Source organism: Hypanus sabinus, chromosome 6 (assembly GCF_030144855.1).
Source record: "Hypanus sabinus isolate sHypSab1 chromosome 6, sHypSab1.hap1, whole genome shotgun sequence".
NCBI classification, from domain to species: Eukaryota; Metazoa; Chordata; class Chondrichthyes; order Myliobatiformes; family Dasyatidae; genus Hypanus; species Hypanus sabinus.
The window spans coordinates 163,434,391-163,461,622 of NC_082711.1; positions in this window are offsets into that span (position 1 = coordinate 163,434,391).

A 27,232-nucleotide genomic window follows, 5' to 3' on the forward strand; every position below is an offset into this window, starting at 1 on the left:
TCAGCAGTGGGGGGCATGTCCAGACAGGTATATGTGGTTCACCACACATATGAATTTTATTCTCCAATTAAATCTGAAACTTGCAACAAAATGTGCCTTTGTTCAAGAAGGGAAATAGAGATAGTCCAGGTAATCATGGGCCAGTGAGTTTCACATCAGTGGTTTAAAGTTCAAATTTTACAGTAAGTTTATTATCAAAGTACATGTATATCACCATAAACTACCTTGAAACTCCTTGATATGGAATCTATTGGAGAAGTTATTTAAGGATAGGATTAATGTGCATTTGGAAATGCATGGCCTACTGAGGGACAGCCAGGATGGCTTTCTGCAGGGCGAACTTGATTAAATTTTTTTTTTGAGGAGGCAAAGGTGCTGGATGAGAGTAAGATGCTTTATCTATGTGGATTTTACTAAGGCATTTGATAAAGCCCCCTATGGTTGGTTACTTCAGAAGATAAAGATCTGGGGTAAATTGCAACTTTGGATTCAGAACTGGCTTTATCATAGAAGATGGAAACAAGGGATGGAAGGTTATATCTTTTGTCTGGCTGGAGGTCCATGACCAGTAGTGCCCAAGGATTGATACTGGGACCTCTATTGTTCGTGATATACGTCAATGACTTGGATGAAAATGTAGATGTGAGATTTAGAAATAGGTGGATAACACCAACATTGACGGAGTTGTGGACAGTGTAAAGCACTATCAAAGAACACAGTAGATGCAGTTTGGTGGCATTTATGGCTTTTAGATGAACACGTGAATCGTTGGAGACGCTCACCATCCAGGACATGCACTCTTCTCATTGCTACAATCAGGGAGGAGTACAGGAGCCTGAAGATACTCGCTCAACATTTTGGGAACACCACCTTCCCCTCTGCCATCAGATTTCTGAATGGTGCATGAACCCATGAACACTATGTTGTTATTTTGCTATTTCTGAATTTTTAAGATATTTCTTATTGTAACCTGTAGTAACTTGTACTCTATTACACTGTACTGCCCCTGCAAAACAACAAATTTCATGACATATATTAGTGAAAATAAAACTGTTTCTGAATCAGAATCAGGTTTATTATCACCAGCGTATGACGTGAAATTTGTTAACTTAGCAGCAGCAGTTTAATGCAATACATAATATAGAAGAGAACAAAAATAATAAATAAAATAATAATAATAAATAAGTAAATCAATTACAGTATGTGTATATTGAATAGATTAAAAAATCATGCCAAAAACTGAAATACTGTATATTAAAAAAAGGTGAGGTAGTATCCAAGGGTTCAACGTCCATTTAAAAATCGGATGGCGGAGGGGGAGAAGCTGTTCCTGAATCGCTGAGTGTGTGCCTTCAGGCTTCTGTACCTCCTACCTGATGGTAACAGTGAGAAAAGGGCATGCCCTGGGTGCTGGAGGTCCTTAATAATGGACGCTGCCTTTCTGAGACACCGCTCCCTAAAGATGTCCTGGGTACTTTGTAGGCCAGTACCCAAAATGGAGCTGACTAGATTTACAACCCTCTGCAGCTTCTTTCGGTCCTATGCAGTAGCCTTCCCCCCACACACCAGACAGTGACCTGTCAGAATGCTCTCCATGGTACACCTATAGAAGTTTTTGAGTGTATTTGTTGACATACCAAATCTCTTCAAACTCCCTAATAAAGTATAGCCGCTGTCTTGCTTTCTTTATAGCTACATTGATATGTTGGGACCAGGTTAGATCCTCAGAGATCTTGACACCCAGGAACTTGAAACTGCTCACTCTCTCCACTTCTGATCCCTCTGAGGATTGGTATGGGTTCCTTCATCTTACCCTTCCAGAAGTCCACAATCAGCTCTTTCATCTTACTGATGTTGAGTGCCAGGTTGTTGCTGTGGCACCATTGCACTAGTTGGCATATTTCACTCCTGTACGCCCTCTAGTCACCACCTGAGATTCTGCCAACAATGGTTGTATTGTCAGCAAATTTGTAGATGGTATTTGAGCTATGCCTAGCCACACAGTCATGTGTATATAGAGAGTAGAGCAGTGGGCTAAGCACACACCCCTGAGGTGCACCAGTGTTGATCGTCAGCAAGGGGGATATGTTATCGTCAATCCACACAGATTGTGTTCTTCTGATTCGGATAAATTTAATTTTAAAGGGAATGGACGGACAACAGTACACAGGAAGAGGATATTTAGTATAAATTGACATCAAGTTTGGCACAATATCAGAGGCCAACTGGCCTGTCCAGTGCTGTCCCATGTTCTAAAATTTTGTGTTAAAATTAGTCAAAACTTGAGTTGGCCTTTCCTACTGTTATATTAGCTTTAATATTAACAGGAAGAATAAAACCGATGATGCGTAACTCTAGGAAATATTTACTTGTCCATAGATCACTTAAAATTCTGCACTTTGGGCAAAAGTTAGTGGAAACAACAGAACTAGTTGCCCTCACTAATACTATGTTTTTTGTTAATAATAATTTTGAACTGTTGCAACATTTCAATTCCTGGTGGAGGCTGCTATGGTCTTCAAATGGTAGTCCTGGCAGTTTATGTACCCCTTCCGTCCCCTCCATCTACAGAATTGCTTCCCTGATCTCTAAATTATAACCGATAAATTGGTTTATTACTGTCATGTGTATTGAGTTAAGGTGATAAACCTATCTTGCAAACAATTCATACAGATCAATTGATTACAACAGTGCATTGAGGTAGTACAGTATAAAACAATAACAGAGTGCAGAAGTTAGAGTTAAAGTACAGAAAAAGTGCAGTGCTTGCACTGTAAACAGCAAAGTGCTAGGCAGATTGTGAGGTCAAGAGTCTATCTTATCATACCAGGAAAACACTCAATTGTCTTATAACAGCAGGTGAGAAGCTGTCCTTGAGCTTGGTGGTATGTGCTTTGAGACCTATGTACTTTCTGTCCAGTGGGAGGGGTGAGAAGAGAAATGTCTTGGGTGGGTAGGATCTTTCATTATGCTGCCTGCTTTTCTAAAGCACGAGAAATGTAGGTGGAGTCCACGGAAGGAAGGTAATTTCCATAATGCACTGAACTGAGTCCTCACCTCTCTGCAATTGCTTGCAGTCACATGCAGAGCAGCTGCCATACCAAATAGTGGTGCATTCTGAAAAGGTGATTTCTACAGTGCATCAGTAAAAATTAGTGAGGGTCAGAGGGGACATACCAAATTTCTATAGCCTCCTGAGGCAGTAGCAGCACGTGTGAGCTTTCTTGGCTGTGCCACCAGCAAGGTTGAACTCGTACAGGATCTTGGTGATGTTTTTGCTCCTAGGAACTTGAAGCTGTCAACCCTCTTGACGTCAAGAGTTGGCCCATGACTTCACCCCTGCTGAAGTCACAGACCAACTCCTTTATTTTGCTGAAATTGAGGGAAAGGTGATTGTCGTGACACCAGCTTCCCTCCGTCCTCCCTGTACCAGATGATGATTATCTGAGATACAGCCCACTATGGTGATATCGTCTGCAAAGCTGTAGATGGAGGCAGAGCAGATTCAGGCCACACAGTGATGAGTATATACGAGGGCTGAGGATGCAGCCTTGTGGAACACAGTGTTGAGAATAATCGTGACTGAGGTGTTGCTGCCTATTCTTACTGATTGTGGTCTGTCCGTCAGGAAGTCAAGGGTCCAGTTGAAAAGGGAGGTGTTGAATCCCAAGTTGATGAGTTTGTCGATGAGTTTACTTGGAATTATAACATTGAAGGCAGAGATGTTGTCAATAAGCAACAATCTAACATAGATTGCTTTACTGTCCAGACGCTCCAGAGCCGAGTATTTTTATCTTGACCATTATGACTTTGAAGTCAGTTTGAGGGAAACCTGAAGCATTCTCTATCCTCCCTGATAGCCGCGGTAAAAGCAGCTTTCTTGCTGGCATGACGATTGTGCCTTTGGTGACTGGCAGCATTCCCTAACTGCAAAGTGTTTCTGGCTGCATCAAACAGTCAGTTTCTGTCTGGAACCTCTCTAATTCTCCTTTTGTGGTGAACTACATATACCTGTTTGGACACGTTCCCCCCCCCCCCCCCCACCCGCTGACTGCTCCTGTGGCTCCTCCCACTGACCGTGGCTCCTCCCATGGACCCCGGTATTAATGCGATTGGAGACACCGCCCCGGCCTCAGTCTCTAGGATGTAGCATGGTGGTCAATTGCTGCTTGTTCTTTCTTCCACCCAATAAAAGCCTATACCTTGTCTCACGTCTCCGAGAGTTATTGATGGTGCATCAACTTTGCAGCATGATTCTCGATATCAAACACCATTGCACCAGTTTGAAGGTACATTTAATATTTCTGAATTTTTGAATGGGGATTTGATTAGTTTTATGGTGCTGTAGATGGTACAGTTAGTGCACAAAAGAATGGGTGCAATCTAATTTCCACACTGAATTTAAATATCTTTGCTGTTCTCCATGGTTGCACCAATGGACAGATTTTGGTTTCTGTCATTAATTTCTATGATTCAATGAATAATCAGCGGTGATCAACATGAAAGTTTGCTTGTTTATCTATCTATCTATCTATCTATCTATCTATCTATCTATCTATCTATCTATCTATCACAGAAAAGGCATTCCAACCCAATGAACCACGTCACCCAACAGCCCAACTATTTAATGCGAGGCTAATCACGGGACAAGTTACAATAACTATTTAAACTACTAACTTTGGACTGTGGAAGGAAACTGAAGCACTCAGAGGAAACCCATTCAGTCACCAGGAGAACGTACAAACTTCTCACAGATGGCACCGGAATTGAACTCTGTGCTCCAGTGCCCAGAGCTGTATTAACATCACATAGCACTTACATCTACTGTGATGAAGTGCTTTGAGAGGTTAGTGATGAAACGTTTTAACTACCACTTGAGAAGCTACTTGGATCCACTCCAATTTACCTACTGGAGCAACAGGTCCACAGCAGATGCCATTTTATTGGCTCTTCACTCAAGCCCGGACCATCTGGACAGTGAAGATTCAGACATCAGGATGCTCTTAGTTGACTACAGCTTCGCATTCAGTACTATCATCCCATCAAAGCTCATCAATAAGCTTCAAGACCTTGGCCACAATACCTCCTTATGTAATTGGTTCTTCATTTTCCTCACTTGCAGATCCCAGTTACTTTAGATAGGAACAACATCTCCTCCACAATCCCCATCAGAAAAGGCGCACCACAAAGTTCTGTGCTTAGCCCCCTGCTCTACTCGCCTTGCACTTATGACCGTGTGGCTAAACACAGCTCCAATGCCATATTGAAGTTTGCTGATGATGCCATTGCCATAGGATGAATCAAAGGTGGCAATTAATCAGCATATAGGAGGGAGATTGAAGACCTGGCTGGGTGGTCTTCAACAACAACTCAATGTCAGCAAGACCAAAGAGTTGATTATTGACTTCAGGAGGAGGAACTCAGAGGTCTATGAGCGATTTCTCATCAGGGGTTCAGAGCTGGAGGGGCTTAGCAACTTTAAATTCCTTGGTGTTATCATTTCAGAGAGCAGGTCCTGGGCCCAGCACGTAAGTGCAATTACAAAGAAAGCATGGCAGTGACTCTACCTCCTTAAGAGTTTGCAAAGATTTGGCATGACATTTATAACTTTGAGAAACTTCTATAGATATGTCATGGAGAGTACATTGACAAGCTCCATCACAATGCCCTTAAACAGAAAATCCTGTATAAAGTAGTGAGTTGGGCCCAGTCCAGCATGGGTAAACCCATGTCCATCATCGAGCACATCTGCACAGAGCACTGTCACAGGAAAGCAGCATCCATCCTCAGGGTCCCCCACCACCCAGGCCATGCTCTCTTCTAGCTGCTGCCAGCAGGAAGAAGGTACAGAAGCCTCAGGACTCGCACCATCAGGTTCAGAAACAGTTATCACCCCTCAGCCATCAGGATCCTGAACCAGAAGGGATAACTTCACTTGCCCCATCACTAACCTGTTCCCACAACCTACGGACTCACTTACAAGGACTCTTCGTCTCATATACTCAATATTTAGTGTTTATTTATTTATTTGTTTTTTTTTCCCCCTCCTTTTTGTATTTGCTCAGTGTGTTGCCTTTTGCACTGGTTGCCCACCCTTTTGGTGCCATCTTTCACTGATTCTGTTATGGTTTTTGGACATTGAATTGCAGGGTTTTTGGACATTGAATTGCAGGGTTGTATCTGTATCTTGATATTAAATCTTAAATGAACATTGAACTTTGAACACTAACCATTACGCAATCTTGTTGCCCTCTTCTATTTGCCAGTAATGGTAGTCGTTTGGTCCCTTATCAATCAAAGCAGAGTGAGGTAGTAATCATCACTAGAATGGCAGAGGGGTAAAAACTGGAAAGAATAACCAGGAATACAGAGGTATTCATAAAACAGAAGTAAACTCTCAAATGATTTCATTAACCTTCAAAAAAATATCATTTTCAAGCTTTCTCACCTTTCCTCTGGGTACTCAGGGATCCTCCCACAGTCCAACATCGTATGGGTTAGTAGACTAATTGGTCATGGTAAATTATCCCCTGATTGGGCTAGGGCTAAATAGGTGGGTTGCTGGGCAGCGTGGCTCAAAGGGCTTGAAGGACCTTTTCTATGCTGTATCTCTAAATCAGTTGTTCCCACCCTGGGGTCCACGGACCCCTTGCTTAATGGTATTGGTCCGTGGCATAAAAACTACTGAGAACTCCTGCTCTAAATAAATTAATATAAACATCAAGTCTGGATGATCAGTAAAATTTGTTGCTACTTACTGAATGGCTGCTTGCCTGAGGGGAATAGTTCATTCTTGACATCAATGCTTATTCATTTAGTCAATACCTGGTAACATATTGCGATCTTATCAGTGTAAACCTACTTTGATATAAAGTGCCAAACTACATTTCTTTTATTAAACACAAGAAGGCAAGTAATTGGTAATTGGATTATTATTGTCATGTACTGAGATACAGTGAAAAAAAACTTTGTTTTGCATTTAACATATGGAGTCCACTTAATGACATCAAAGCATTATGGTAGTACAAGCCAAAAGCAATAACAGAATGCAGAATATACTGTTACAGTTACTGAGTACAGTGCAAGTAGACAATGAGAAGCAAGACCATGACAAGGTAGATTGTGAGTATAGATCCATTAAATTCATTCCTTTATCAAATGTTAAGGGCTATGGAAGGATAACTTTGATTCTATAATAAGCTGACACATCTCTTTCACTTAACTAGATTTCTAAAAGGTGCAGGTGATTTTCGGCTACTTTTGTTGAATTAATGGAAGCAATTCACTGGATGAGAGTGCTGATAGCAAGATCAGCCATCAATGCTCACCTCCTAAATGTCCTTGTTGTATGAGATTGTTTTCGAGGGGCAGTTAAAATTCAGACCATCGCTGTGGGAGTCTGTTCACAAACAAGCTTGATTGTAGAAAGATAAAACTTTTCCCAAAAGGACTTCAGTGGAGCAGTTGAGTTCTTAATGGCAAACTATCAGCTTCATGGCCAACGTTACCAATACTCGCTTTTCATTACTGCTCAGAATTTAATTTTCGAAGGTGATGTGGAGGATCAAACATCCATAACTTAAGACATTTGAGCAGAATTAGGCCATTCAGTCCATTAAATCTGCTCCATCATTCCATGATGGCTGACTTATTTTCCTTCTCAACCCCATTCTCCTGCCTTCTCCCTGTAACCTTTGACAACCTTAATAATCAAGAATTTATCAATCTCTACATTAAATATACTCAATGACTTGGCCTCCTCGGCCATCTATGGCAATAAATTCCACAGATATGCCATCCTGTGGCTAAAGAAATTCCTCCTCATCTCTGTTCTAAAGGGACATCCTTCTATTCTGAAGCTGGGCCCTCTGTTTCTAGATGCTCCCAATATAGGAAACGTACTCTGCACGTTCATTCTATTTAGGCCTTTAATAGTTGATAGGTTTCAATGAGATCTCCTCATTCTTCTAAACTCTAGTGATTACAAGCTCAGAGCCATCAAACACCCCACTTAATCCTTTCATTCCCAGTATCATTCTCGCAAACCCCCTCTGAACCCTCTCCAATGCCAGCACATCCTTCCTTAGATAAGAGGCTCAAATCTGCTCACAATACTCCGAGAGTGGTTTGACCGATGCTTTATAAAGGCACAGCATCACATCCCTGCTTTGACCATTTGAAAAGTTGAGTTCAAACATTTGAACAACAGTCCAATCATTATTTGAGGCTTCTGGATTACTATTCCAGTAGTAGGCTATGAGAATTCCCCTTTATAAAGGGAAATATAGACACTATTAGACTTCCAAGAACAGCTTAAAAACAGTGCCACAACATGAAAAGGCCCATGGAAATAAAGGTAGAAGTGTTTAGAGGGTTAAGTGCAGGTCTAAAGTTTATCAAGATGTAGTTAGTGAACAACGTCAGGACCTGTCTAGTTCTCCATGAGTGGCATGGTAGCGTAACACTGACAGTGCCAGAGACCCAGATTCCATTCCACCCTTGCCTGTAAGGAGTTTAAATGCTTTCCCGGTGACCGCGTGGGTTTCCACTGGGTGCTCCTGTTTCCTCCCACATTCAAAAGACCTATGGCTCATGAGGCTAATAGGTCAATGGGTAAAATTGGGTGTCATTGTTCCGAAGGGCCCGTTAATGTGCTGTATTTCTAAATAAATATGTTGCAATCACTGGGAGAGAGAATAGTCTGATAAAGAAATCAGATTGAGTTAAAAGAGTTGTAATCAAACAACTAAGTTTAATTCCTCGTAACCTCTTCTGAAATAATAATGGCAGAATTTTTTGGCAGATTCTTTAATCATGCATCCAGTAAGTTCTAGCACATTCTTAGGTAGTAATTTTGTGATATGTGGTATCGGATGGTACAGTTGAAAGGGTAACTTCTCATGCAGAGACTTTCGGACATAGGTAGATAAATTCCTGACATGTCGGGGGTTACTGGAGGTTGTTGGGAATGTGGAACTGAGGTTACAGTCATTACCTCATTGAATGTGGGAGCAAGATTGAGTCACTGAATGCTGCTCCTATTTTGTAGATCCTTATGCATATTCTTGATGCTGGCTTGGTTTCTATAGAGAAGGCAGAGTAAAGCTACAGGAGAACACTTTAATCCACTTCTGACCATTGCCCACGGCTCTGTTAAACAGCAATATTAAAAGAGATCTGGGAGAACTGGGTGGGAACAGGATTTTGGACGATAAGTAACTCATTTATTTGACATGAGTCAAATACATGAAGGTATATTGAATTTTGGAAGAGAGCTCAGAAATGATTCTACGCCTCCTAATACGAGGGAAATGGAGTGTGTGTATCCCCCAGGTGCTGAAATTGTGCAAATGACGGAATTCCCTAGCAACACACCCACAAAAATGTGTTTCTCCAGATTTCTGGCATCGGCAGCCTTAACTTAACTGAGTTCTGCCTTCTGCAAGGGCTCAGAGGCTGCCTCAAGGTCCTGTTTTAATGAGAGATGGCTAATCAATCTCATAAATAAAGGTATGTTTCCTCCTAAAACCTGGATATTGTGTCCTGGGGGGTACTGAGTAAGGTATGCAGACTAGACTGCAAGACATTGACTGGTACTATTACCAAGAAGACTGTAGTAATAGGAATCCCATTCTAGCCTTGTTTGTGCATAAGTTCCCATTGAGTCTATCGTATTCCTTTCTTCTATTGTGAATGCCCACAAGAAAATGAATCTCCAGGTCGTAAATGATGACCTTTGATAATAAATTGACTTTGAACTTTGATCGCCTAGACTGGGAACAGCGATAATGTACATTTAGGGGACAGTGAAAGACTTCTTCTATGAGCTGCGGGAGAAAAGCAGTCAAATAATTTATGGGCTTTAATCGTGGGAGGGAATCTTTGTGTTTTGACATCTCCATTCACCTACAATGGATGAGTTTAGTCTTCTACAAAGATTGTATGGACAAGAATAAAAAAATCTGTGGAATGAACCTGGATTTCTGTCAAGGGAAGTGTGTTGTCATTCATTGTTCTTACCATTACAGTAACACTCTTTTTAAAGTCAAGCTAGTAAATGTCCAATACAATACGTATCCAGAAAAAACATGACAAACAATGCCCCTAGATTGTTAAGAGAACCCAAATGAGAAAGGACCATAGCTCAAAATGAGTCAGAGCAGTGTCTGTGGATGAGAAATAAATAAGATTTATATACTATTTTAAGATTTCAATGATCATGTTTGTGCCTCTGTTTTGCTAACACCCTTCCTCTGAAATTATTTTTTTAATGAATAGATTCTGCAGTTCTTAACAGTAGCCTTAGGTAACTACTCCATTCTTGAAATTCCTTCGGCCCACTCAGCTGAGGTAAATGGAAAAGAATAAAGTGATCTCATCCATAAGGAGCATCTGGACAGTGTTGAGCAGTGGGATGCTGCCAGCCATCACCTGTGTGCCTGGAGATAGCGGTAATATTGTGTCAATGTTGCTAGACGTGTAATCCAGAGACACGGGGCACATTGGGAGTTTGTGAAGCACGAGTTCAAATCCCATTACCACAGCGACGGAACATTACGAATAAGCTCTTCTTGGGCTTCCGGCTGGGTACAGGTATATATTATAATGAACGTTTCGATGACTAACTCTACCATCTTCATCAGGGATCATCGGGGAATAATAGTTCACTTAACCTAGGAAAACTGAAATTAAAAAAAACTTGTACCATAATGGTGCTACCAAAAGCACACTTGGTATCCATATCCTAATGCCCTTTAGAGAGGGAAATTTATAGTTCTATCTGTGCTTCCCTGGTGAATCCCAGATGGGACTCCCTTCCCACAGAAATGTAGTTGACTCTTCAGCATGGGACTCAGTTCAAAGCTGATTAAAGATGTACATCATTTGTTAATGTCATTGGCATTCATGAATAAAAATTCATTCCTTCCGTGGCTAATTCCAACAGTAAGCTGATAGTTACTCAACCCTTAGATGAATAAACTTATGGATATTGTGATGGAGACCTTTGGAGTTGAGAAAGGAAGTGGTCGGGACCTCAATTAAGTTCCAGGCATACAATGCCTCCGCCAAACTTACCCTTGAAAAATGGGCCCCACTTTGGTCATCAAAGTTACTTAGGTATCATATTTAACTCCAGATCACTGGGCAAAAGGGAGACTAAGGCTGAGAAAAGCTTGGAAAATCCCTGGTCTTGGACCTGTCCATTGGCAGTCAGCAGGAGATTGAGAAAACTATGCTTCATCTCAGGTGAAGAAGTGAGATTGGGCAGTTCTTTGGACATGGAGTGGATTTTGTCAGTGGATATTGGCACTAAATATGTGATTTTTAAAAATTAAACAAAACATACTTTATTCAAAAATAAAATTATGTACAATAAACCATTCAATGACTCTCAGTCCTTTACAAATGTTTTCATTACAGTCTTTCCATTCCCCCATTTTGCCACCCAGGTGGCACTCTGTTACTTCATACTTACATACACTTGTTGAGGGGTATACACTCTGCCCCCCTACCCCTCAGCTCCCACGGGAGAAGAACCCTAGTGGTCCTTCCCCACTGGGCCCTTGTGGTGGCTGCACCAAGTTTGAGTGCATCCCTCAGCACGTACTCCTGCAGCCGAGAATGCGCCAGTCGGCAGCTTTCTCCCACAGACGTCTCCATGTGCTGGCAGACCATCAAGTTTCAGGCCGACCAAAGAGTGTCTTTCACCGAGTTGATGCTCTGCCAGCAGCACTGGATGTTGGTCTCCATGTGCGTCCCCGGGAACAGTCCGTAGATCAGCTCTGTAACGCAGCTGTTGGGGATGAATCTCGACACTGCCCCTTCCATCCTCCTCCACACCTTTTCCGCGAACCCACAGTGTGCAAAGAGGTGGGTCACCGACTCCTCCTCTCTGCAGTCCTCCTGTAGGCAGCGGGATGTGGAGACGACGTTCCGGGCATACAGGAGGGATCGGACTGGGAGGGCCCCTCTCACCGCCAGCCAGGCGAGGCCTTGGTGCCTGTTGGTGAGGTCTGGCGATGAGGTATTTTGCCAAATGAACTGGACGGTCTGCTCAGGGAACCACCCCACTGAGTCCATCATATGTGCTGACCACTGCCTGATGGCCCTCTGGTCAAAGGCGTTGACCTGAAAGAACTTCTCTACAAAGGACAGGTACGGCAGCAACGACCAGTTGACAGGTGTTGCGCGGGAAAGGGGCCAGACCCATCCTTCGTAGCCAGGGCGACAGGTAGAACCTGGGTACTTGGTGCCCACGTACCTGGGATCCACACACAACCTGATGCAGCCACACATGAAGCTGGCCATCAGGGTGAGGGCGACACTGGGGACGTTTTTGCCCCTGTTGTCCAGGGAATTGTGCATGGTGGTCCATCTGATCTGCTCCATCTTGGATCTCCAGACGAATCTGAAGACGGCTCAGGTGATTTCCGAGCTGAAGGTATCTACGTTTATGGTATCTACGGTTCCTCTGCTTTGGAAGTCTGGTTCCACTGGAGTCATTGAAGAGATAGAGCACATTTAGTACGTGGGTCATTGCTGTAAATGGCTTATATTCACATTGCAACAAGGTGTGAGGACTTCTCCAGAAAGGTTCACCCCAGAGAAACCACAGCATATGCAGCTAAACTAGCACTAGAACTAGTTTAGAACATTCAACTAGCTAGTTCTAGAACGAAGCCACAAAAACATTCAACGTGTCATAAGTAAAGAATGAAATATACTCACAAAGCAGCCAATCATAAACACAAGAAATTCTGCAGAGGCAGGCAATTCAAGACAACACATACAAAATGCTGGAGGAACTCAGCAGGTCAGGCAGCACCTATGGAATTGGACAAACATTCGATGCTTTGGGTCAAGTCCCTTCTTCAGGACTCTTTTCCCCAAAATTACTTTAGCATAACATCACATAACATGGTTAACTGTACAACTAATGGGAGCCTTTGCTAAAGGGTAATCTTTAAGTATTCCCACTATGTAAGATATGAATCTTACAAGACTGTGCAGTTGGAGGAGAATGGAGAAATGTTTTCTGTGTATGCTATGACGAAAGTTCAGCAGTTCTGAAACTCAGCATACTGCATAATTAAAAAAAAACAAGTGATGAGTCTTATTTACTTTGTTTAGTTGGCTATATCCTGAAATACACACAGAAGAAACAACCCAGTGAATGATATGAATATGAGTCATTCAGTCTTACTGCCAATAATGATGTAATGGGGAAATGTGGCCTAGGAAAAAAAAATGGACCTTCAGTTCTTTGTTCAAAACTTTCTGCGAGTATATTATATAAAGCATAAAAATAAGGGCAGGATGCAGATAAATGGTTCAGGGATACACCAATGTGAGATGAAACTGAACCTTGAATTGAGTTGTGGAGCAGTGAATGGGGGATACTGATAACCATGTACATAACAAGAGGTTAGCAGGTCTAGAATTGGTGAAGGGAGATAACTGGGGAGTGGGGTGGTGGGTCAGGGTTAGTGGATGGGGAAGTCTAAGCCTTTTTACCTTGTGTTGGGAGCTCACTCCGTTTCATCCAACTTGCACATTTAGTTAACCTTATTTCCCTTCCTGTGTGGCAGGAGTTTCACAGCATAGTATTGTCTGAAGTTAGTTCCTAGTCATGCAAATGTAAACAGCATTGTTATCATGTGAACTTAAACCAGGCATTAGCTTCTGGTTCACGGGCGGACAAAGCATGACTCGTCTTTATCTTCACTCATAATGTAATTTTTATGTAAAAAGATTATAACATTTTATAAAACAAAATAGAAAATATAGCACCTGTGGAAAGAGGAAACCGAATTAACTTTATAGGTTGATAACTTTAATAAAATACTATACAACTGTGTCATCAAAATGGACTTGATGAAAGGTCTCAGCCAAGGTATCGATTGTTTACTCCCCTCCATAGCCTGACCTGCAGAGTTCCTCCAGTATTTTGTGTGTATTATTCTGGATTTCTAACATTCTGGTGTTTAAAACTTTATTGAGATAACTTATTCTTCGTTGCAGGTGACTTAAAGGTACCAGCTCATGTACATACAGTTTTCCAAATTCCTGAATTATATAGTGTCAAAATAGACTTTGTCCTTCTAACATAGACTATGTTTTATCTATTTAAACGGCTCAGGTCTGAAAGCAGAATTAAACTGTTTGCATCCATAATTTCAACAGTGTTCTGAATCATAGAGTTATACAGAACGTACTTGGCACAATGTATCCATGCAGTCAAGATGTCTGGCTGAGCTAGTTTCATTTGCCCATGCTTGGTGCATATCCCTCTAAATATTTTATACCCATGTACTTACCCAAGTGCGTATCTTCCAAACATTGTAATTGTATCCACACCTACAGCTTGTTCTATATATCCACCACATTCTGCAAGCAAAACGTTGCTCCAGAATGTCCCTTTAAAATCTTTCACCTCTCATCTTAAATCTATGTTCTCTAGTTGCAGACTTCCGTACCCTGGAAACAAAGAACAGTGGCTTATCTACACCCCTCATGACTTTATATACCTCTATAAGATAATAAATTAGCATAATTACCCTTTCTCTTTCCCACTTATTTGGGCGCCAAAGTAGCGTAGTGGTTAGCATGCTGCTATTACGACTCGGGCATCAAAGGTCGGAGTACAATCCTGGTGGTGTCTGTAAGGAGTTAGTATGTCCTCCCCGATGATAAGTGCAGGTGTCCTCCGGGTGCTCCGCTTTCCTCCCACATTCCGAAGACGTGTCAGTTAGTAGGTTAATTGTTCATTGTAAATTGTCCTGCGATTAGGCTAGGGTCCATTGGCTGGAAGGCGTGTTCCAAAGTCTTATCTCTTTGAAAATTTACAGTTTGTAGTGTAATTTAAAAAAAAACGAACATTTTCAGGGTAGGAATGGTTAATGCAAGGAGGCGTAATTTTAAGGTTATTGGAGGAAAGTATAGGGAAGAATGTCAGAAGCAGGCTAAAAGTTTGGCAGAGCACCATAGGCTAAAGGGCCTGTGCTGTGCTCTAAGTTCTACGTTCAATATTGGATCGGGGTTGTAAAGCCCCCTAGTGGTAGTAGTTGTAAAGCAAAGTTTAATGGTGTATAAGATGCTCTCATCTTATTGTTATACATTGTCAGTAAACTCAAACAGTACATATGTAAATTTGAATTTGATCTGAGATTATTTTGTCTGTTCTCCTTGCTTTCAATCACTTAATCCCATTTGATTTATTAGATTTGAAATAGCAACTTTTCTCGGAACCAGATAGCAGTTGAACGACAAGAGAGGAGCAGGGAGACAAGTCCTAGCAATGCCAGTAAATCTGCCTCATCTAATACCATTAGCGTTTAATGAGATCAGTGTTCCTAGAAACATTTTGGTGTCTGCACATCAGGTCTGTCTTAAGCAATGTGGAGCTGTATTCCCCTCAATCGGATTCTAGCATTATTCTGCGCCATCAGCAATTACAACCCACTTTAAACTAAACAATTTTCAGCAGTCTTTATAAACAGGGAATACTCTCAGTATAAACCAAATACTGTCAGTACTTCCAGCCGTCCAAAATAATTTTTTGAAGTGATATGAAGCAGAATTTCTTAGAAATTCTACCCAATCTTTGAACAACTGAACTACCTCCATAGAATAAATTAGCTCAGATATTCTGAAAGTTGTACTTTTAACAACTGGCATCATGCACTTCATTTGACTTCAGACATATCATTTATCACTTGACTGATAATATTGTGATGAACCAGTTTACATCCTGTGGAAAGCATTATGTAACCTTGAGTTTAGAAAAGACTGACTTCATTTCAGGTTGTCTTCAAGTAAGGACATGTCCGAGGAAAAGCATTAAATAACATAAGATGCGATCCTTGCTTTTCAATTAACTAGTAAGAGTGTAACACAGGTGTTCCCATCCTTTTTTATGCCATGGACCAATACCAGTAAGCAAGGGGTCTGGGGACCTCAGGTTGGGAACCCCTGGTGCAATAGTATCCTGAGGTTAATTGCTGTTGAAGGGTCTCTGTCTGAAATGTGGACTCTTTATTTCCCTCCATAATGCTGCCCAACCTGCTGAGTTCCTCCACGATTTAGTATGTGTAACAGTATCAATTACACCTCTTATGTGAAGAAAGGAATGGAGTAATAGAAACACTGGAAATAGTATTTGTGATTGATTCAGAGTTCATACAGCATAGAGAAAGGCCCTAAGATGCCGCCTATGCCAATCGCATTTGCAAACACTTGGCATGTATCCTTTTAAATATTTCTTATCCATATACATACTTGTGTGACTGATTTTTGAACACTGTAATTGTACCTGCCCCTACTGTTTGATCCATTCTATACACCAATCACCCAGTGTGTGAAAGGCTGCCCCTGAAGACCCTTTTAAATACGCACCCTCTATGCTTTCTAGTTTCAGACTCTTACCCTGGAAAAAAGACTCTGACCATTTACCTTATCTATGCTGTTTGATAAATGTCTGAGGTTTCCACTAAGTCACCAATGCTCCAGGGAGAATGGCCCCAACCTACCCAGTCTCTCATCCTGCATGGTGTTGACCAACTTGAATCCCATCAGAGCAGAAGGCATCTAAGCACGTGGGCAGCTAACAGAGGATGGAGGCTTCAGCCAGATTTCTTCAGCCAGAGGGTGGTGAATCTGTCGAGCTATGGATATATTTAAAATGGTGGCTGATAGGTTCAAAGGTTACAGGGAGGCGGCAGGAGAATGGGGTTGAGCCTTGAATGAATGGTAGACATGATAGGCCAGCAGAATGGCCTAAATCTTCTCCTATATGTTTAGTCTTATGGTGTAAGTCCTATGACAAAACACAACCATTCTGCATCCAGCAAAGCCCGTATATCAGAAGTCATCATAGCATGTAGCCAGAAGTGAAATCTGTGCTAAGGTCAACAACAGTTTTGATAATCCTTCATTTGTGTTAATAGACAGAGCTTTCAGCTTTGGACAGTTGTAACTGTTGAAATTGATATTGATGCATCCAACAATGTGACGAGTATAGAAACCTTCAGTAATCTGCCTCTGCGGTTCAGCAAGAAAACGGCGGGAAATTTCCTGACCACTTTCTGGAAGCATTTTCATCACAAGTAGCGGAACATTTCTGTGTAATCTGAAGTGGCTGTGATGGCACGTCGCTTCACAGTGAAGACAGGCGCAGTGTCTATAACTAAACCCACTGGTTGTGAAGAAAAGAAAGCAGAACGTACACTGAATCCATGAGCCTGAAATGTCGATTTCAAGTGAAAGCCAAGCTGTGATGAAGCAAGGTGCTGCTCCAGGATAGTGTGTAACATCAGTCCAGCCTCACAGATAAGAATGGGTCAGAGAAAATGCACCTGAGAAAAGCCATGAAGAATACAGTAAAAGTAGATCTTTGGAACTCATGAAATTCAGACATAGGTCTTTGCAACCTGATACAGTCCATGTAGAAGGCAATATCCTCAGCAGAGTGAAGTGAGAAAGGAAACAAGCTTACCACACATATCAAGGGTGCCATTAACAACGTGTATCTTAGGCACCAGTTTTCTCAGATACCAGAATTTCTTTAGCCAGAGGGTGGTGAATCTGTGGAATTTATTGCTACAGATGGCCATGGATGCCAAGTCATTGGATTAAAGGAGAAGTTGAAAGGTTCTTAATTAGTTGGGATATCAAAGGTTACAGGGAGAAAGGAGAATAGGGTTTTAAGGGAAAATAAATTATCTGCGATAGAATGATGGAACAGGCTTGATGGGCCAAATAGCCTAATTCTGCTCCTATGTTTTATGGTCTTCTAGTCTTCACTGAGATTGGCTAAACCTAACATACAATGGTTTGAGTGCCACTAGGAAAGAAATTCAAGTTGGAGACAAATTCTTGTCAGTAGTTTAATTTGAGGAGAGGGAGATCCAGGTTAGCCCATTAAAAAGCTTTAGTGAGACTGAAGCAGACTAATTATATAGTGGCACATACAACACGCCAGAGGAACTCAGCAGGTCGGGCAGCATCCATGGAAACGAGCAGTCAACGTTTTGGGCCAAGACTCTCCGTCAGGACTTATATAGTGGTTGGAGCTGCTCCCTCTTCCCCTGGAATTGTTGCAAGCTGAAGATCATGTCTACTAAATGATATCCACATGCTGAAGATCATAGCCACTAAAGACCCGTGCTGTAACTTGGGCAGTGCTTCCTTAGCCACTGGGAGAAAGTAGCTCAGATGGATGCTGGTAATGACTTTCTCTGTGGCAGACTCTGAGACTCCTCTGCAGGAACCACAATTCACTGTGTCTCTTTTTTTGAAGATAGTCATGATTGTGACACTCTGAGGTCCCCCTATTCTACACCCACACATAAGAAATCCTACTTTTTATCTTTTTTACATTATGAGTATTTACTTCTTTGCTTGTGTTTTCTGCTTGTGGTGAACTACATATACCTGTCTAGACACGCCCCCCTGCTGACTGCTCCAGTGGCCCCTCCCACTGACCGTGGCTCCTCCCACAGACCCCGGTATAAAGGCAATTGAGGCCTGAGCCCTGCCAGTCTCCAGGATGTAGCATGGTGGTCAATTGCTGTTTGTTCTTTCTTCCAGTCAATAAAAGCCTATATCTCGCCTCACGTCTCGGAGAGTTATTGATGGTGCATCACTGCTACGTTATATTTGGGCAAATTCCACACAGATAGCACTGACGTTAGGATTGAGCTCAGTTCTCTGGCGTTGAGAGGCAATGGCTCTATTACCTGGAATATTTTGATTTTAGTGGCTTTTTTCTGAACTTGCATGCCTTTCTGTACTTGAAGAGCTGATTCCTCGTTGAACAAGTGCACTGGTAAATCACAAATATGGAAACAAAAGCAAAGAAAGTCTCTCGAGGGAGTCATCCATCCACGTCCTCAACTGCTTCAAGATTTGAGATTGTTTAAAGTCATTTTCCGTAAACAAGTGTAAAGGAGAACAAAATAATTACTACTTTGCAGCACACAAAAAACACAATAAGATAAAGAATACAATAATAAAGATAAATATAAATACTTAAGATAGCTTATATACATGGATTGATTGCATGCCCATAAAGTAACACTAGGCACAGGAGTTGGAAGCTCAAAGCTATAAGTAAATTTACTATCAAAGTGCTTAAATGTCGCCATGTACAATCCTGAGATTCATTTTCTTGCAGGAATATTCAATAAATCCAAGAACCATAATAGAATCAGTGAAAGACTGATTGGGTTCAAATTTGATTCGGAACGTTGTTGTTTGCTTCAATTGTTTGCGTGATTTGAGTTTTCTTTTCTCTCTCTTGTATGTTGGGTGTTGGTCTTTTATTTTTATTTTTCCTTTAACTGAGATCTTTTGGGGTTTCTGGCTTTGTGGCTACCTGTAAGCAAATGAATCTCAAGATTGTGTAATTTGATACATTCTTTGGTGATAAATGTGCTTTGAATCTTCGACTGCCCCAAGAGGGCAGACGACGACTGCGGAAATAAAAAAGAAAGAAAATAATAATAATAATAATAGTAAATAAATAAGCAAAAAGTGTTGCAAACATGAGATGAATCAGAATCAGGTTTATTATCGCTGGTATGTGTTGTGAAATTTGTTAACTTAGTAGCAGCACTTCAATGCAATTTGTGATAATATACAGCAGAAAGAAAATAAAAAAATAAATACATTGATTGCAGTTAGCATATATATTAAATTGAATAGAATAAAATAATGCAAAAACAGAAGTAATATATATTAAGAAAAAGGTGAGGTAGTGTACACAGGTTCAATGTCCATTTTATTAGGAATAGTACGGTAGAGGGGAAGAAGCTGTTCCTGAATTGCTGAGTGTGTAACTTCAGGCTTCTGTACCTCCTTCCTGACGGTAACAATGGGAAGAGGGCATGTCCTGGGCTTTGGGTTTTTTACTTCTGGGGGGCCTTGGGAATTCATGCAGCACCGCTCGATGGAGATGAAAAGTCTTTGAAAGTAAGTCTATGGGTCGTGAGAACAGTGCAGTGATGGGGCAAGTGAAGTTATCCCTGTTGGTTCAAAAGCCCGATGGTTGAGGGATAAGAACTGTTCCTGAACCTGGTGGTCTGAGTTCTGAGGCTCCTGTACCTTCTTCCTGATGGAACATGTACAGGAGGTGACTGACAGGAAATGATAAAATCGTGCTGGTGAGGGCTGTGGAGGGATGGGGTTGGTGGGTAGGTGGTGTTGACCAGCCTGTTGGCTTGAGAAAAGTAATTGTTTTTGAGGCTGGTGGTCCTGGCATGGATGCTACATAGCTCCCTCCCGGATGTGAGTGGGACAAAAAGTCCATGAGCAGGGTGGGCGGGATCATTTATGACGCTACTGGCACTTTGATGGTGGGTAGGCTGTTGCTGATGATGTGACGGGTTATTCTGACAACCTATCTTGGAGCCTTCCTGTCCATCACAGTCTAGCTTCCTTACCCATGATGCAGTGTGGTGAAGTGCATCACCTGTAGAAGTTAAAAAGCCAGTAGATGACGTCTGGTGAAAAATAGATGACTACAATAGTTAACACAACACAAACTGCTGGAGGAACTCAGCAGGCCAGGCAGCATCTATAGAAAAGTGTACAGTCGATGTTTTGGGCCGAGACCCTTCAGCAGGACTGGAAAAAAGGGTGTGGAGTCAGAGTAAGAAAGTGTGGGGAGAGGAGGAAGAACCATAAGGCGATAGGTGAAACTGGGAGGGGTGAAGCAAAGAGCTGGGAAGTTGATTGGTGAAAGAGATACAGGGCTGGAGAAGGGGGAACCTGATAGGAGAGGACAGAAGGTAGTGGAAGAGAGAGAAGGGGGAGGAGCACTAGAAGGAGGTGATAGGCAGGGAAGGTAAGAAAGGAAAAGGGGATCGGGGAATGGTGAATGGGAGGGGGTGGCATTACCGGAAGTTTGAGAAATCGATGTTCATGCCATCAGGTTGGAGGCTACCCAAATGGAATGTAAGGCGTTTCTCTTCCAACCCGAGTGTGGCCCCATTGCGACAGTCGAGGAGACCATGGACTGACATGTAGGAATGGGAATGGGAAGTGAAATTAAAATGGGTGGCCACTGAGAGATCCCACATTTTCTGGCGGATGAAACGTAAGTGCTCGGTGAAGCGGTCTCTCAATCTGTGTGGGGTCTCACCGATATACAGAGGGCCACACCAGGAGCACCCAGGTACAGTAGATGACCCCAGCAGACTCACAAGTGAAGTGCTGCCTTACCTGGAAGGACAGTCTAGGGCCCTGAATGGTAGTGAGGGAGGAGGTGTAGGGGCAGGTGTAGCACTTGTTCTACTTGCAGGAGGGAGATCAGTGGGGAGGAACGGATGGACAAGGGAGTCACGTAGGGGGTGATCCCTGCAGAAAGCAGAAAGCGGAGGAAAGGAAAGATGTGCTTGATGTTGGGATCCCGCTGGAGATGGCAGAAGTTACGGAGAATTACTTGCTGGACGTGGAGGCTGGTGAAGTGGTAGCTAACTCGTTTTTCACAAGTATACATAATTACACCCAAGGAACAACAGAGATACAATTAGGGAAAGAGTCAGTCTTCTAGTTTTCTTACTTTCTTGGAACAGTGCTTGAAACTCGAGTCATTCCTATCCATCATTACAATATGACTTATTCCCAAACCTTTTGAATGAAGTACATCTCAAATCATAAAGGCAAAGGCACCTGGATTTGTTCCAAGTTTCTCTACAACTGAAATTCAGCAGTATTTGATTTATTTAAAAATATGTTTTAGAAATTGAGAATTGTTTGAATGGACGTTACTTTGAAGAAAGTGTTTCTGAAAATGGTGTGAAATTAGTTATTTGTCTCTCTCGAATCGTGACTCATTTATTTAATTGTTCTAGCCAGAAGCCAAAAGTGCTGTGTAAAGTATTTTAACACAGGAACTCAGTACAAGCCAAGTTGCCAAATTGATGTCAAGACTTCCTGAAATCATCTGCATTAAGGAAAATGTTTTCTAATCAACCAAACTGAACGCAGTGTTGGGGCTTGGAGTTCGCCAGAACCTCAGTATTTCTTTCCACACATGCCAGCTTTCCAAGAAGCCATTAAGCAAACCACATCTGCCTGTTCCCTGGTTCAGTGGGACTTTAAATATCCTGGAACATTTTCCATGCATTGGCCAACATTCCATACTGATCCAAATAAATAGTCATTCAATGATTTGCCCTTTGTGCAATCTTGTTGTCTGCAGCTTGGCTGCTGTGCCTAAGTAAATAACGACGACTGTCAAAGGATTTCAATTGTGATTAAAATGGAGTGCTCTGTAACTTATGGTGACGTGCCCTTTTATACTTTTGCCTTAACACATCTTCACAAAGTTCATCCTCCCCACTCGCTGGGCTCAGTGAGTAGTCTGTTGTGTAGTAGGGAAAATGAGCCATTAAAATCGGGATGTTCCGGGGTAGTGTTTCTCACTGCCAGAGGCCTGAGCTCAATCCTCACCCCAGTGCTGTCTTTGTGAATAGATCCTTGTTTGCCCATTCCTTTTGTGACCATGTTGGCTCCCTTTGGCTTCTCCAAAGGGATGTTTCTTCAGACATTCCATAAAGATGTATGTTAGTAGGTTATTCCTCTCCACGTCTTTGTGGTGTGTCAGGCAGCAACCTTACCATTCCTTTAGCATTTTGTCTGTCTTTTTTTTGTGAGGCTGAGTTGCTAGCTCGACGTTCAACCCAGCACAGATGGCAAGCTTCATATGAAAACATTCAATCCTGGAATAATTTTCATGAACCTCCTATTAACCCTCTCCAGTTTCAACACTTCCTTTCTAAGATAAGAGACCCAAAACTGCTCACAATACTCCAAGTGAGGCCTCTCCAGTGCCTTATAAAGTTTCAACATTACATCCTTGCTTTTATATTCCAGTCCTGTTGAAATGAATGTTAACATTGCATTTGCCTTTCTCACCACAGACTCAACCTGCAAATTAACCTTTAGGGAATCCTGCACCAGGACTCCCAAGTCCCTTGCACCTCAGTGTTTTATGTTTTCTCTCCATTTAGAATATAGTCAACCCTGTCATTTCTTCAAATAAAGTGTATGACCCTATGCTTCCTGACACTGTAGTCCATCTGCCATTTCTTTGCCCATTCTCCTAATCGGTCTAAGTATTTCCTTAGCCTCTCTACTTCCGCAAAACTTCTTGCCCCCTCCACCTATCTTCATATTGTCTGCAAACTTTGCAATAAAACCATCAATTCCATCATCCAAATCATTGACATATAATGTAAAAAGAAATGGTCCCAACACAGACCCCCAAGGAACACCACTAGTCACTGGCAGCCAACCAGAAAGGGTTCCCTTTATTCCCACTCTTCCTCCTCCCAATCAGCCACTGCTTTATCCATGCTAAAATCTTTCCTGTAATACCATGCGCTCGTAGCTTGTTAAGCGGTCTCATGTTTAGCAACAGATGTTTGAAGAGAAATAACTGCTCCTGAACCTGGCAGTATAAGACCTTAAGACTCCTGTACTTTCTTCTCGATAGCAGAGGAAAGAAGGTACCTGGATGTCAATTGATAATCGAGCAAGGGATGGCCAAGAATTCATGACTATCAATATACACTCTGTGGCCCTCTGTACCTAATAAAGTGGCCACTGAGTGTACAAATAAAAAATAAATAAAGGCAAATTAAATTAAAGTAAGTAGATCAAAAAGAGAGAGCAAAAATACTGAGATAGTTTTCATGGTCCATTGTCCATTCAGAGATCTGGTGGAAGAGGGGAAGAAGCTGTTTCTGGAACAATGAGAGGGTTTCTTCAGGCTCCTGTACCTCCTCCTTGATGGTAGCAAGGAGAAGAGGCCATGGCTTCGGTGATGGGGGTCCTTAATGATGGATGCCACCTTTTTAAGCATTGCCTTTTGAGGGTGACCCCCATTCTGGGGGGGAGGGTCCAGTGTGCATGAAGGAGCTGGCTGAGTTTATAACTCTCCGCAGCTTATTCCGATCCTGTGCGGTGGCCCCTCCATACCAGACGGTGATGCAACCAGTTAAAATGCTCTCCACGGTACATTGGTAGAAATTTGCAAGTGTCTCTGTTGACATACCTCAAACTCCTAATGAAATATAGCTGCTGTCATGCCTTCATTGTGATTATAGAAGACTACAGCACAGGAACAGGCCATTCAGCCCACAGAATTGTGCCAACCCAGCTAAAAAGCAAACCAAATGCATCCAAGTACTAATCTCTCTTACCTACACGATGTCCATATCCCTACATCTTACTTACATCCATGTGCCTATCCAAGCATCTCTTAAAAGCTCCTCTTGCACTTGTCTCTACCACCTTACCAAGCAGCATATTCCAGGCAACCATGTCTCCCTGAGTAAAAAAAAAACTTGCCCCTCACATCCTCCTTGAACCTACCCCTCTCAGCTTCAATGCATGCCCTCTGGTATTAGACATTTCAATCCTGGGAAACAGATACTCTCTGTCCACTCTCTCGAAGCCTATCATAATCTTGTAAACCTCTATCAGATCTCCCCTCATGTTAGCACCTGCCCTCTAAACCAGGCAGCATCCTGGTGAACCTCTTCTGCACCCTCTCCAAAGCCTCGACATCCTCCCTATAGCGGGGCAACCAGAACTGTATGCAATACTCCAAATGTTGCCTAACCATAAAGTTAAAAAGTTGCAACATAACCTCTTGACTTTTGAACTCAGTGCCTTGGCTAATAAAAGCAAGAAATCCATAAGCCTTCTTAACCACCTCATTGACCTGGGTGGCCACTCTCAATGAGCTATGAACTTAGATCTCAAGATCTCTCTGCTCAGCAACACTGTTAAGGACCTTGCCCTTAGCAGTGTACTGTCTCCATGAATTTTCCCTGAGATACAACACTTCATATTTATCTGGGTTAAACACTATCTGCCATCTCTCAGCCCATATCTGTAACTGATCTATATTGTGCTGTATTCTTTGCCAGTCTTCTTCACTATCCACAACTGGAGGCGATTAGGAAGCTTAAGGTAAAAGAACCCTTCGAAGGCAGTGATCACAATATGATTGAATTCAACTTGAAGTTTGATAGGGAGAAAGTAAGGTCTGGCATAGCAGTATTTCAGTGGAGCAAAGAAAATTGCAGTGATATGTGAGAGAGGAGTTGGCCAAAGTAAATTGGAAGGAGATGCTGGCAGGAATGACAGTAGAACAGCGTGAGTTTCTCAGAAAAATGAGGAAGGTGCAGGATAGATGTATTCCAAAATACAATGAAATACTCAAATGGCAAAATAGAACAACGGTGGCTCACAAGGAAAGTCAAAGCTAATGTAAAAGCTTAAGAGAGGGCATCCAACAAAGCGAAAATTAGTGGGAAGACAAAGGATTGGGAAGTTTTTAAAACCTTAGAGAGAGCAAGTAAAAGAATCATTAGGAGGAAAAAGATGAAATATGAAAGCAAACTAGCAACCAATATCAAAGTGGATAGTAAAAGCTTTTTCAAGTAGGTAAAAAAATAAAAGAGGGTTGAGACCTTTAGAAAATGAGGTTGATGGAATAATAATGCGGATGGCATTATTCACCAAGGAGATGGCAGATGAACTAAATGAGTACTTTGCATCTGTCTTCACTATGGAAGCCATTAGCAGTGCGCCAGATGTTGAAGGGTATGAGGGAAGAGAAGTGGGTGCAGTTACTACTACAAGGGAGAAGGTGTCCAAAAGTTGAAAGACATAAAGGTACATAAGTCACCTGGACCAGATGAACTGCACCCTAGGGTTCTGAAAGAGGCAGTGTTGGAGATTGTGGAGGCATTAGCAATGACCTTTCAAAAATTATTGGACTCTGGCATGATGCCAGATGACTGGAAAATTGCAAATATCACTCCACTCTTTAAGAAAGGATGAAGGCAGCAAAAAGGAAATTATGTACCAGTTAGTCTGGTTGGGAAAATGTTGGAGTCAATTGTTAAGTCTGAGGTATATGGAGTACTTGGTGACACAGGTCAAGAGAGGACAAAGGCAGCATGGTTTCCTTAAGGGGAAATCTTGCCTGACAAACCTGTTGGAAATCTTTGAGGAGAGTACAAGTAGGATAGATAAAGAGGTTGTAATGGATGTTGTATATTTGGACTTTCAGAAGGCCTTTGACAAGGTGCCACACATGAAGCTGCTTACCAAGCTAAGAGCCCACGGCATTACAGGAAAGTTACTGGCATGGTTCGAGTATTAGCTGATTGGTAGGAGGCAGCGAGTGGGAATAAAAGGATCATTTTCTGGTTGGCCCAGTTTACATTGGAGAAGTTGAAATTCCCCATGATAATAACTCTATTATTTTTACACATTTCCTTAATCTGATTATATATCTGTTCCTCAGTGTCCTGGTTGTTATTAGAGGGTCGGTAGCAGAATCCTATTCGTGTGATAGCACCCTTCCCATTCCTGAGCTCCACCCAAATGGGCTCAGTGTCTGAACCCTCCATTATCTCCTCTGAGTGCAGTCCCTGATTAACAGTGCAACTCAGATTCAGATTCAGATTATTGTCATTTAGAAACCACAAATGCAATGCAGTTAAAAAATGAGACAACGTTCTCCGGAATGATACCAGGAAAAAACACAAACAGACCACACAAGAAAAACCACATAATGTTTGGTAATCCCCAATCCAGAGTCCGGAGAGGCTGCTGTGTATCGATATCGCACTACTGTCTTAGCACGTTCCCCGGAAAAGAGCTCCAAACCCACCAGACAAACCTAAAGCTACAAGACATACTCAAAACCACATAGTTACAACATATAGTTATGGTTAACATATAGTTTCAACAGTGCAGACAATACCATAATTGATAAAAGTTTAACTGACAAAGACCACATAATTATAACACACAGTTTCAACAGTGCAAAGCAATACCGTAATCTGATAAAGAGCAGTCCATGGCACGGTTTAAAAGAAAGTCTCAAAGTCCCAACAGCCCATCATCTCACGCAGACGGTAGAAGGAAGAAAAACTCTTCCTGCCATGAACCTCCAGCACCGCAGCTTGCCGATACAGCACTCTGTATCCACCCGTCTTTTACCTCCTCCTCAAACTTTTCTAAAACTGCATCAATACAGTGTTTAAATTGAAGAATCTTTAAACTCTTCCTCTTCAATGCGCTTTGATTGTCATTATGCTGTGAAGTATAAACTGATTCATTCCTCCATATGCACTTTTAACACAGAACAGCAGATCAGTCCCAAAAACGTGCACTATAACCCTGAAAATTTGACCTGAGTTGT